This window comes from Pteropus alecto, unplaced genomic scaffold (assembly GCF_000325575.1).
Source record: "Pteropus alecto unplaced genomic scaffold, ASM32557v1 scaffold118, whole genome shotgun sequence".
Lineage (NCBI taxonomy): Eukaryota > Metazoa > Chordata > Mammalia > Chiroptera > Pteropodidae > Pteropus > Pteropus alecto.
The window spans coordinates 1,191,425-1,204,401 of NW_006440654.1; positions in this window are offsets into that span (position 1 = coordinate 1,191,425).

Genomic DNA, 12,977 nt, shown 5'->3' on the forward strand with positions numbered 1-12,977 from the left:
GCCCCGCCCTGGCCCCGCCCCAGCCCCCGGCCCGCAGGCCCCCTTGGCGGCTCTGTCCGTTGTCCCCATTTTGTCAGACGTCCTGAGGCTCTCATTTCCCCGCGGTCAGCAGCAAACTTCCATTTGGACTTCACTGTTGCTTAAAGTGGTGACTACTCACGGCACACATTCTAGCAATTTCTTAGAGCTTCGGTTTTTAAGTTTGACACTTAGCTCTAGATCCAGCCGGAACGTACGGGAATAGGGACAGGGCCAGACGCTCTCAGAAGAGGGACCCCAGCCGGGGCAGCCAGGACTGAAGCCTCTGCGAGGCCACCCCGAAGGCCTCCGTTCGCCTCGCTCTGCAGCTTAGAGCTTCACCCCTTGCTCCCTCGTAAGGTGCTAATCGCCACATGACCCACCGGCGTGGGCAGTGGGCAGTGGCCGCCCCGTTCCTGAGCCGTCAGCTCCTCAGAAATGCAGGACTGTTCCTTGGAGCTGCAGGAGGAATCACTTATCCTCAGGGACACCGGGGTCTCTCCCAAACTTCCCCAAACTTCCAGAAGGACAGTCGCTCTCCTGGGACACTGGGTTGACTGTCCCCACTCATCTCCGGCTTTGCTCACGGCCCCCGCAGCCCCAGCACAGCACTCAGAGGGGGCCCCTCCCACGGGCCAGCAGGGCGGTGACACTGTACGACCAGGGGCCGAAGGGCGCAAAGCACGGAGCCCGCCCCACGTCCTGGCCGGCGCTGTCCTGATGACCCTCCTGGGGCGGCTGCATCGCTCCCCGCAGGCACCAAACGTCCGAGCAGTTGTCCGCATTGCTTGGGTTCCCCGCCGCCCCCAGAAGCAGGCCACGCTGTGATTCCGGGACTCCCTGTGGCTCCACTTGGCAGCCCTTCCAGAACCTTCCTGCACCTTCTCTGCCCCCCGGGAGGGGGGGTGGGGTCCTTCAGGGATGTTCCAGGCTCCCTTCGGCGCAGCGTCCGTGTGGTCAGTCTGCACTCGGGCCCCGAGGACCAGTGGCCCGCGGGGGCGAGCAGGCTCGGCAGGGTGAGCCCCACTTGGAAGCGGGGTGGCCGCAGCCCCAGACCCACCAGCTGTGTCTGCAATCGCAGGCCCTGCCCCTCGCTCTTTGTTGGTACATGGGCAGGGTCGCCGTGGGGTGCTTCCAGAATGGAGAGTCCTGCGGGCCAGGATGGGGGTACAGCCGGGCACCGGGGCTGCCCCATGACCAAGGGAGGCCTCCGGACACCTCCGTCCCAGCTCTTTGTCCAGAGGCCCCCCGCTCCCGCCTTGACTCCAGGGTAGCCCAGCCCCTTCGGACGAGTGAGCTGGGGGTGTCATGCTCCTCCCGCTGCTACTGACCTTGGGGCAGTGCCTGCCCCCAGCCCCTCCCCAGACAACAAACTAGGGGTCGGGCACCCTTGTCACAGGGCACAGGAGGGGGAGCATTCCTCCGGGGGGGGGTGGGTGGCCGGTGACAAGGCCAGCACTCGGGGGCTCCAGGCACTGGTCCTTCCCACGACGGCCGAGCCTCAGCCTCAGGCGCGGGTGGGGTGGGGCCTGCGAGGGTGCCTGTGCCACCACTGCCTTGTCCTCACTAACTGTCCAGGTGACAGGAGGGCCAGGGCGAGTCCTCCGTGTGGAGAGCACACTGCTCAGAGTGCTCAGCAGCAGCGGGGACGTGCCCACGGCCTGCCTTGCTGGAGGCTGGGGACCACGGAGCTGTTACCGTGGAAACGCCAACCATGACCAGGGAAGAAGCTTCTGGAAGGCCTTTGCGGCAGCCCCCCGTGCCCCGCCACCGGTGTGGACTCTATTCTGGGGCCGTTTCCTGATGCTGCACAGCCAGCCACACGCAAGGGAACCCCCGCTTTCCCCCCAAAGCCCGACTCGCGAGAGGCAGGACCGGCCGGGGTCCGTTGCCGTGGCCTGAGCCTTGTTCTCCGTGGGATCCTGGCGAGCATGTGTTCTCAGGGACCCGCCCCGGCCCCACGAGCCCCTGTTCCATGTCCGGGCGGGGGAGGTACGGCCGAGGGACAGGCGCCACCTGTGACGTGTCTCCAGTGGTGTTTGCTCGTCATGTCCTCTCCCCACCTGTCTGTCCGTCACCTGCCTGGGCTCCGGACACCTGGAGCCCCCCTGCAGGCCGCGGGGGGTCCTGACGGAAGTGACGGCCTTGTCATCGGGTCGGGGCGCCAGCCCCACCAGGCTGCTCATCGGCGCTGACAGGCCGGTGGCCACTTGACCTGGGACACACAGGCCCTTCCCCAGAGCAGCCCCCGCGAGGTGCGGCCGTCTGCACGACCTGTCACGTGAGAGTCGCCCTCCTGCGACCTCCCCTGAGTGGCAGCTCCACCCTAAGTCGGGTCCCAACACAGCCCTCCCGTCAGTGAGCGTGGGGTGTCCTGGCGGGACGTCCCTGGACCCCAGGTCCCACGGCTATAGCGATAAGCACCTCTGACATCGCGCGGGAACTGGGTGCCGGATGGGCCAGTATTCATGTCGTCACTGGGCCTGTACCCCACACTCCTGGGGCTCCCCGCATGGGGCTTCCTGCCGAGGACACCCTCTGCCCTCTGGGGCTGACACCCATGGGGACTGCGGTCCACCGAAGCTCTGTGACTCGCCCAGCAAAGCCACCATCTTTGCTCCCGGACTGATGGTTATTTGCTGAGATGGAAAATGGACTTAAGTCCAGGACTTTGGGTCCTGTCTGCAGATGCCAACACACAGGTCAAGGTTGTCAGTGGCTCGCTTGGTGGCACGGGTGCTCACAGTCAGGACGAAGGACCTGACCGGCCACCTGGCAGTCACAAAGTCGCTCTCATGCATGGTGAGCTGCTCTGGGTCTGGAGCCCAGGCTTTGGGTGGGGGCCACCGAGCTGCCACTGGTGACCCCAGAGGTGACACACAGACCCCAGAGGCGACACACGGACCCCTCCTGCTTCACAGGTCTGCAGTGAGAATCCAGCGACAGGCGTGTGCGTGAGAAGTGCTTGATAAATGCAGAATTATGTCACCAGAATCATGTCACCTTTGACAAGGAGATACGGGCCCAAAGCCATGGGAGGGAGCAGGGCCCTGGACGGCAGCTGTGACTCCGCTCTGTCTCCCTGGCCCACGTGCCTCTGGTGTCCCCCGAGGTGGTGAGCCCACCCGCATGACCAGAGAGGCCGAAAGGCGCTGCCATGTACTGTCCTCCCGCACGCACAGCCTGGACGCTCCGTGAACCCCCCGCATCCCCATGGCCACCACGGAGAAGCCACCTGGCCCCGGCCCCCACGGTGGCCATCCTCACAGCAGCTGCCCGGGTGGGGCTCGGGGTCCGCGTCTGGTTGCCAGGCCCAGACCGGCTGGGTGCGGGTGTCCTTCGCCGCATCCCTGGTCAGCAGAGCCGCTGTCCGCTCTCCCGTGGGGAGACGCCGGGAGCCAGCTGCCTCTTCCCGGGGGGGCTGGTCGTGGAGAGGGGCTCGCCGAGCCGAGCTGATGAACAGGCCGGGGGGTGGGCGGCCAGCCAGCAGCCGAGAGAGACGCAGGGGGGACTCATGCGAATCTTAAAGAGTCAGCACATGTGGGTGCTAATCAGACTCCTGCTTGCAAAGCAGACCCCACGTGGTCCGGGGACCGGTTCGAGGCAGCCCGGGGCGGGCGCTTCGCTGATTCAGCGCTGCTCGGCCGCCATAGATCACGGCGTAACTGAACCGCGGGGGTGAGGGGAGGCGAGCCCAGGAGACTGAGCGTGGGGGCGGGGGTGGCGACAGGAGGGTGCAGGCGAAACGAAGCAAGGCCACCGGGGATGACCGGGGGACGGCTGGAGCCAGCCCACGCCCTCCGCCCGGCTCTGTCCCCGTGCACGTCTTGAGCGGCCACCGTGAAGGGAATGAAGCCCAGCAGTGCGTGAGCTCGGAGGTCGGCTATCGCCGCCCGATGCCGCCGGCTGCTGCAGGCACCTGACCTGTCTCGGCGGTCACCACGCCTGCCACAGCCCAGCGCTGAGGACGCAGCACCGGACGCCAGTGTCCTGGGGTCGGCAGACGGCTGTGACCAGGGCATCGAGTGCAGGGGTCCCTGCTGACTGTGCGGCCCCTCTGCGCCACGAGGCGGCGGCGAGGGGGGGTGTGGGCGGTGTTGGGGACACGGGGGACGGCTGTGTCGGTGCACTTGGCTTTCACAGAGAGGACCAGCCTGGAGCCTCGCACAGGTCCATGGGGCAGCTGAACATCTCCGGAACCTGACTGGGGACAGGGACTTTATGTCACTCTCCACGATGGCCTGTTTCCTCTCTGGCTCAGGGCCATGCCTGGAGTCTGCCTCCTGAGAGAAGTTCCTAGGGAGTGTGCGCCAGGCCGCAGGGGCCACGCTGCACACAAGCTGTGCTGCTCCCCTCGGGGAAGGGATGAAGCGTCACGAGGGAGCCTGGCTCTGAGGCGCTGCCAGCAGCTCCAGCTCCCACCCTGACGCAACGGTGGCTCTGAGCCCTCGGTGAAGGAGGTGCAGGTGACAGAGAAGTCATGCCATCAGGGTGAAAGCACCCCGAGCCTTGAGTTCTGAGCGGGGACAGGCCAGGGGCTGTGCCAGGTGTCCCTGTGATGGTGGGTTCACGCTCGGCTCTGAAGGGCGGTCAGCAAGGGTCCACAGATGTGACGACCTGGAGCAGGGGTCCCCACTCCCCGGGCCAAGGGCCGGTACCGGTCCGTGTCCCGTTGGGAACCGTGCTACGCGGAGGAGGCATTCGCAGCCGCTCCCCAGAGCCAGCATCGCCGGCTCGGCTCCGCTTCAGATAGTCAGGCACCAGAGTCTCAGAGCAGCACCTGTCCCCGGTGCCACAAAAGTTGGGGACCGCTGGACTAGAGACCAGGTGAGGGACTGCCGGTGCCTCAGAAGTGCTCTGGTGCTGTCTGAATGGGGCGCTTGCCAGTCCCTGAGCCACCCCCAGCTTTTCTGTGACAACGTTCTTGATTTTAAATAGTTACAGAGATGCCAGACGCTGACTGAACGCCCAGGGACAAAGGGCTCCCATGGACCTGACAACGGCCCGCACATGCCTTTGAACGGAGCGTGGCGCAAGTGGGGCACGTGCATGTGCAGCCATGCATGTGCCGGCAGCCGTGTGCAGGCATGTGTGTGCAGGCGGGCGTGTGCAGGCGGGCATGTGCAGGCGTGCGTGTGCAGGTGTGTGTGTGCAGGTGGGCGTGTGCAGGCGTGCGTGTGCAGGCGTGTGTGTGCAGGCGGGCGTGTGCAGGCGGGCGTGTGCAGGTGTGCGTGTGCAGAGCTGTGCATGCTGGACACCCCCATGCCCGCTCTGGGGGACCATCCTCACTCTGGGCTCAGATAGGGCGGGGTGCTGGTGTGGCCCAGGACTGGGGAGGCAGAGTCCACCGCAGAGCCAGCCCTGTGTCCCCTCCTGTCCTGTCATCACCCCTCCGCCCCCCGCAACAAGATCTCGGCCTGGGAACAGCTGACTCACGCCCTGGGGCCGGTTGCTGGTGAGATCTGGAGTCTGGTCAAGAACACGTCCCAGCGAGTCTCGGCTTCACCCTCAGCTGGCTCTTCCTGGACACGAGCCTCAGGAAAGGGCCTCAGCCCTGCCAGCCTCGGTTCCCGCACCAGCCGCCCAGCACCTGTGCTGCCGGCCCCTTGGGACGCTGTGTGTCTGCAGACGAGGACCTGGACCCAGCCCCGCACGCCTGAGCCCCGGGCCGAGCAGCGCACTGCCCTGGCACGCGGGGCAGCAGCCAGGGACAGGCCATGACGCCGCGGCCGTGACCACGGGCACGCAGGACGGTGCGAAGCAGGGACAGGGAGACGGCTGGGCGCCTGGAAGGTTCTCCTTCGCGCTGCCCCACGAGCACAGAGCGCAGAACTTGGAGATGGTGCTAGAGCCAGAAAGTCACAGGGACACCGATCAGTGTGACCACGAGTGACGCCACCCGGTCACGAGGCGCCGCCAGGGCCAGGAGGACGTGGACACCTCTCAGCAGGGCGGCCCCGCTGGCAGCCACGCGGACGGGTCCTCCGTCCTCCAGCTCCAGGGACCTACTTCTGCCACCAACCCGAACAAGCCTGGGACACGGGCTTCCCCCGAGCCTCCTGGGAGGTCCAGCCCTGGCCACTGGGCTCCGGCTCTGAGGCCCTGAGCAGAGAGCCAGCCACGCCAGGCTGGACCGCTGACCCAGAGCTGAGAGACGGCGAGTGTGTCACAGAGCTGAGCTCGGCCGGCCTGGAGCGTTTTCTTCTCCCTGAAAAGCCACCGCCCCGTCACCTGCCCCAGCCACTGGCAGCCGCCGTCCACTTTCTGTCCCCGCGGACTTGCCCAAGGCGGACGGTTGACACCGCGGGGTCGCACAGCAGCGGCCGCCTGCGTCCGGCTCCTCTCTCGTCCACATATAAGTGAACGAGCAAGGCTAAGTTTCAATAAAACTTTATTTACAAAAATAAGTGGAGGGCCAGATCTGGCCAGCGGGCCGCAGTCTGCCCACCTCTGATTTAGACCATGGCTTGTCTGTGTCATGAAACTTCCAGTTGAATATAAGAGGAGAACCTTCCATATTCATACTTGGTCCAATTTAATAAACGCTTTAATTCATTTTCAAGGCATTTCAGGCAATTCTCCAGTGTCAGAAGCACCTGTTTACCTCGTCTGTAAGTAATAATAATCGTATTTCCTCATGAGAAGTAGTTATGTGACTGCCTCTGCCAGAATTCCTAGCCGGTCAGCAGTCACAGGGATGACGACCTTCCGCCTGGGTCCCAGGATGCAGCGGGCTGGCCAGGCCCACGCGTCCTGTGGGCTTTGGTTTCAGGGGACGTTAGGATCCGGGGGGGGGGGCGGTGCCTTCTCCCCGGTCACCGGAGGTCTGCTGTTATCTATGCCGTCTGACATGTTTCTGAGGAACAGATACGGCACCTGCCTGTGACTTTTCGGGCATCTACTGAATTAGAACACATGTTTTATTTATCCCCTGGTGGGGTTTGATTTTGAAATATTAAAATGTACTTTCATTTCTCACATAAATCGACCGTGTGGTGGCGTTTCTTTGTTCTGTTAAAAGACTGTAGGATGCCGTTATTTTATGCAGGGTCGGGGGACACGTGTCCCAATCACCTCTGTCACAGGAGAACACACATTCCAAGGGGCAGGGATCCCCCAGGTGTACCTGTGACCCCAAAGTGACACCGGATACATGAGGCCTCAAGGACACTCCTCAGCGAAGTCGTTCCTGGCTCAGGGCCTGGGCACTTCACAGACTCGGTCTCTGCTGAACAGACGACCTTGTTGGGAACTTGTCTACCTTTGAGGACACTTCCGGAATGAAGGCTTCACTGGCCTCTAACAAGAACTGGGCAATTTTCCAGTATTTTGGTTAAAAGATTCTTGCAACAGAAAATGTTTTCAAGAACCTGCCTATTAAACCTTTGCAGCCTGGAATTTTTACTGGGGACTATTAACATTTTTTCCTACTTCTTCAGTAATTTTTGATAAATTTTCCCCCCAAATCATATGCTTAATGGAAAGTTCCAAATTTTGTGATGAGGGCATGAGCTACGCACGTGACCTTCGCCAGAGCCCCCAGTGCGTGCCGATCCTTTTTCCTTCTGGATTTATTTTCTAACTTAAAAAAAAAAAAAATCACACGTGACAGAGGTAAAAATGCATTTTTATAGTTTTGCCGGGGATGCAGCGATCACTTCCCTGCCTTCTTCTTAAAATTCATGAATATTTCTTTCTCATCTTTACCAGTTTTCTTTTTCGTTAAAAAAATTTTGTTTTCAAGAGTGGCTTTTTCTAGAGCGTAGGTTGTTTATTTTCATCCCGTCTGATTTAAAAATAAAGTTATTTAGAGACGTGAGTGGTCCCATGAGCCCATCTTCCGCTGAAGTCGCCTGCCCGTGTCATTCTCGCTACGTTCTAAACGGGATTTCACAATAACTACGGCTCACACGCGTCGCTGTCCAGCGCGTGCTGCCCCCAATCCGACCTCGGCGACGTCCTAACTCCTTCGATGCTCACAGCAGCGCGAGGCAGCGGGGAGGGCGCTTCGCCCGTTTGACGGGTGTCGAACCCGAGGCACAGAGAGTTAAGTGACTTGCTCTGGGTTAAGCAGGTGACGGTCACCCTACGAGGGTAGGACACCCGCACGCCGACTTCGGACCCTGCTCCCGACTCCATGGGCTGGCTTCATTTCCTCTTTAGCCGACAAATTATGAGAAGGTGCTGGTTGCTAGCTTATTATTATTTTTTGGTATAGTTTTAAATATATCGGAGCACGATTGGGAAAGAAGGTTGGCACGTTTTTTCTCTTACTGAGGTGTATTCCATGACTTGCATTATAGATATTCTCGTACAGATTTCATACGTGACAGAAAGCCGGAAACAGCCTGTTTGTAAGGTACACTGTTCAGCACAGCCCTGCAAATTCAATCTTGGTGATTTCATTTTTCAAAAGATCTGCGCCAGAGTTGTGTAAACTTCCAACTAAAGGTTGCGTTCAGAACGTTCCTTAACTTTTAACCCGATTTGCTTCATACGCATTTCTGTTTGGCTCATCAGTACATTTGCATCATGTGGAACCGTATCGATACTTGTCCGTACCCGAAATGTATCTTAAATGTACCAATACGTGACATCGTATTGTTTCAATGTTACACGTTTTATCGACTGACTTCTTTTGCATTTCGTTTGCTCGGCGAATCTTTGTTTAGTCTTTGCTTTGAACCTCGCTGTCGTCTGTCTGAGGGTGGGCTCCTGGGCGCCAACACACACAGACCGGGCCATTTGCAAACCCTGCTTGGGAGCCCCTGACTCGTAGCGGAGGAGAATGACCCATTCGCATTTATTGTCACTGCTGACACTGAGTCCCCGGCGTGCACAGTTTGCTCCACGCCGGTTTCCGGCTGTCCTCCCTTCGGAATTTCTTCACACACGTGCGCTGCGTGGCACCTGCACAGCTGAGGAGAAGCGTCGAGCGGCGGCCCGTATGTTAATTAAACGCGCGCTCAATAATCGAGCCTCTGCGTCCATGCCCCGAGTTCTTATGGCTCCCCTACTCCACGGAGAGACATCGAGTGGCTTTTTCTTCTTACTGTGCAGGAGCTTTGTCCTCAGCCTTCGTTCATTTAGCTGGAGGTCACGAGTCAGCTTATTCCAGCACGATGATCTGTCAGGAGATACAGGGCATATTACACGAGTGCTGTGGATTTCGTGCTCAGTTTGGCAGCCATAGTCACAGGGCTGCTGTAGACCCGCTGGTGCCAGGTGACCGCCAACCCTCCGACGTGGGCCCTTCTGGTCATCGGTGCCTGGGTTTTCGTTCCTTGACCGGCTCGGGCTCACCTTTCATTCACCTTTTCAGGCAAGGAACGTGGGTGACACGCTTCTGTGTCTGTGAGAATTTAAAGCTGTCCTGTTTACCCCCGTCTGCCGGAACAGCAACTAGAAATAGGACCGGATTTTACATAAAATGATTTTTCAGTCAAATCCCTGGAGAGCACCCCCGCCCGGTTCTGGTCCCGCCGGGGTCCGAGGGCGCTGGGCGTGGCGGTGGCCTCGTGGGCTCCGTGGATTCTCCCTCCACCCTCATTTCCCTCCCCCACTGCGACCTGGACGTTGAGGGACAGTTTTCTTTAATTCTTTCGATTCGAAGATCTCACCGTGGGAGGCCTGGGACCGAGACGCTTCTGTTTTGTCTTAAATTGGGGATTTTCTTCGGCTCCCGGAAGCTCCTCTCTAACTCAGTGCTCACAGCAATCCGATGATGGTCTCTGTCCGCGCGGGGGGCCGGACGCCGGTCCCCTGGCCTGCAGGCCGGCGGTCGGCTCCCCTAACCCTCCCCCACGTCCTCCCGAGCAACGTCGGGGCGAGGGCGGCTCCCGTCACGACGCTGACTTTCTGCAGCGACACCGCTTTTCCCCGCAGCTTCCAGCACCCCTCTCGGTTCCCCTCGAGGGTCCCCGGCACCTCCGCGCTCACCCTCGGGCGCGCCCAGCAGCCCTCTGGGGGGTTCGCCTTCATTCCAGGCGGCTCCTGGGTCACAGAAGCCGCGGCTCCTTGGGTCCCCTTGACACCAGCCGCGGATTTCTCCAGACGTCTCCCCCGTTCACTGCAGACGTCCGTTTCTGGGGCTGACTCTGCCTCTGTATCTTTAGAAAGTTTTCCTTTCCATAGATCGCGCTTCTATTTCCACAGAATCATGTGTGGGTTTAGGTTTTGATGCTTTTTGAAAAATTCCCTTTTAAACAGGCAGAGGCCGATCCTGCCTAGAATTAGCCTGCAGGCCCGGTCCTGGGGGTGCGGGAGGCTCCAGGCTGGCCAGAAGGTCTGGGTGTCACCTCCGGTGACCACGAGGCTTTCGTGAGCGGGGGCGGCTCCCAGCGGAGTCTGTCATCACTTGCGAGGTCGGGTTCTCCGACTGCGCCAGAGGCTCCTTACTCGGGGGACAGGCAGGGAGTGGAACGAGGACCCCGTGCGCCTCGGCCTCCTGCCCCGCAGCGGGGAGCCCCCGCCACGCGGCCCTTCCAGGGAAGCTCCGCCCCTCACCCCCTCTTCTCCTCGTGGGCTGCTGCACACCCCGGAGAGGTCCGGGCGGGCACACGCCACCTCGGCCCGCTGGCTGATCACTGCAGGGGTCGCCAGGCCCTCAGGTCGGGCCCGGGCATGAGGAGGCAGTTGCGGCTTCGTCTGCATTCTGGGGGGCCTCGTCCCAGCTGGGGCTCAGGGGATGAAGCGAGGCTTCCAGGGAGTGTCCCTTGTCGCTCCTGCGATGCCTGAGGGGGTCTGAACGACTTCAGAGCACATTTCTCTTTCCTTCAGTCACGATGCCACTTCGCCGGCTGTGTGCAGCGACGTCTGGGGGGGGGCCGGGCGGGGAGCAGGGGCTGGGCGAGGGCGACAGCGGCCACTGTGTCGACACGGGGGGCCACAGCCCCGTGCCGGTCCTGGACGAAGCTTCCCGAACATCCGGGACGCCAGTTTGCCGGGGCCTGGGTGCCCCAGCCACGGGAAGGGGAAGCTGCAGACGCTCCCTCACCTGCCCCTTGTCTGTCACATGCCTGTGAACACCTGAGGCCACGTGGGCTGTGACCACACAAGGCCGGATGCGACCGAAAACCAAACAAAACTGAGAGATGCAGCCACGCGCCCAGAGGCTTCCCGAACGTCCGGGACGCCAGTTTGCCGGGGCGTGGGTGCCCCAGCCACGGGAAGGGGAAGCTGCAGACGCTCCCTCACCTGCCCCTTGTCTGTCACATGCCTGTGAACACCTGAGGCCACGTGGGCTGTGACCACACAAGGCCGGATGCAACCGAAAACCAAACAAAACTGAGAGATGCAGCCACGCGCCCAGAGCCGGGCTTTCCCGCCGCGAGGTGCCCATGGCCACACGGTCAGGAGGCTCCCCAGAAGGGGCCGAGGACGTGGCTTCATCCCAATGTGGACACGGGGAATGCGAGCACTCCAGAATGTTCCTTAGTGAATCTTTACCAGATGTCGCTGCCGAACGCCGAGTCTCACTCCCGTGGTGGCACCTGGAGCCTCCTGGACGGGTCACCAGGTGACCTCCCCGCGTGCTGCTGTGGGGCCGGAGCTGGGCCGAGGGTGTCGGCCACATCCGGGCACGCCGAGGGGGCAGAGTGGGAGGACGCCATGCGGGGGCAGGCCCGGCCGGGCAGGGTGGGGCAGGGGCGGTGTCTGTTCGGGAACCCAGGAACCCTGGACTGCAGGGGGTCAGGAAGGGGTCGCCGCCCCCGCAGGCAATCGCCGTGCGTGTGGGTTTGTTTCTCCCGCTCGCATTTACAATCTTATTTTTCAGTGTGGGTGCGAACAACCTAGTCCACCTGTGTCCTTCATGGAAAAATAAACCGCTGAGCAAAGCCGTCTTGAGAGCGTGAGCACGTCGGACAGCAACGAGAGAACCTGTTTTCAAGCACTTGCCAGGGTTTCTGTTCAATGAGTTCACGAGACCTGGAACCAGAAAATGGAATTAACTCAAAGGGTCTGCGGGGAGCTTGGGGTCACCTCGAACCTTGTCAGTCCTTGTCACACACTCACTGTTGACAAGGTGACAACGTTCCTGCTGGCAAGCTCGCAGGGGCTCGCTCGTCATTCCAGGGGCCCGCTTTGCTTCCGACGTTTCAGGAGCAGCCCTGGCAAGGGCCCAGGACAGGGGAGGTGGTGGTCCCAGAGGGGCAGGCGGGGACGGGCGGCGTGGTGGTGGTCGCACGTCGCCTTGCTCTAGAATGTCCGTCCCATTCAGAAGCTCTGAAGGTTCCTCGAGGGCAGCGGTCCCCAACCTTCCTGGCACCAGGGCCCGGGGCTCCTACGAGAATCTGGTGCCTGATGACCTGAGGCGGAGCCGAGGGGTGATGCTGGCGCCGGGGAGCGGCCGCAAATATGGACGAAGCTTCGCTCGCCGCTCACATCCTGCTGTGCGGCCTGGTTCCTGACAGGCTACGTGCCGGTACCGGCCCACGGCCCACGGGTACCTATCTAGGGGACATGTCCCGTGTGCAGTGTAGGCCCCGGCCTGCCCTAGAACTGCTGTTTCGGGACCAGCAGGTGGGCCGCGGGCAACCAGCCAGCCCTCTGCCAGGCAGGTGCTCTCTCCGCTTCCTCCAGAGACACTTTGGACCCTAAATCCTAAGCAATGCGTCTGACTCTGGGGCCACCTCTGTGGGCCCTGCAGGGCTTCCTGGGGTCCATGTGGGCTTTGTCTTGCATCTGCAGCGTGGATCCACACAGGGGTGCAGGGGCCGGGGTGGGGGCGGCGAGTCCTCTGGGCAGGCCTCCCGACGCCTCTGTGGCATCGGGACACCCCGCTGCGTGGTGGCTCGTCCTGCTGTCCCTGGCACGTTTCCTCCATTCGTTTCGACGACTTGCCATCTGTACATTGAAAACGATTCACAGCACCACTGCCGCGGAGGAAACTAAACGCGCAGCGCCCACCGCGAGCCGCCGCCTGGAACGCCGCCTGCTGCGGGCCTGGCTGTGAGTGA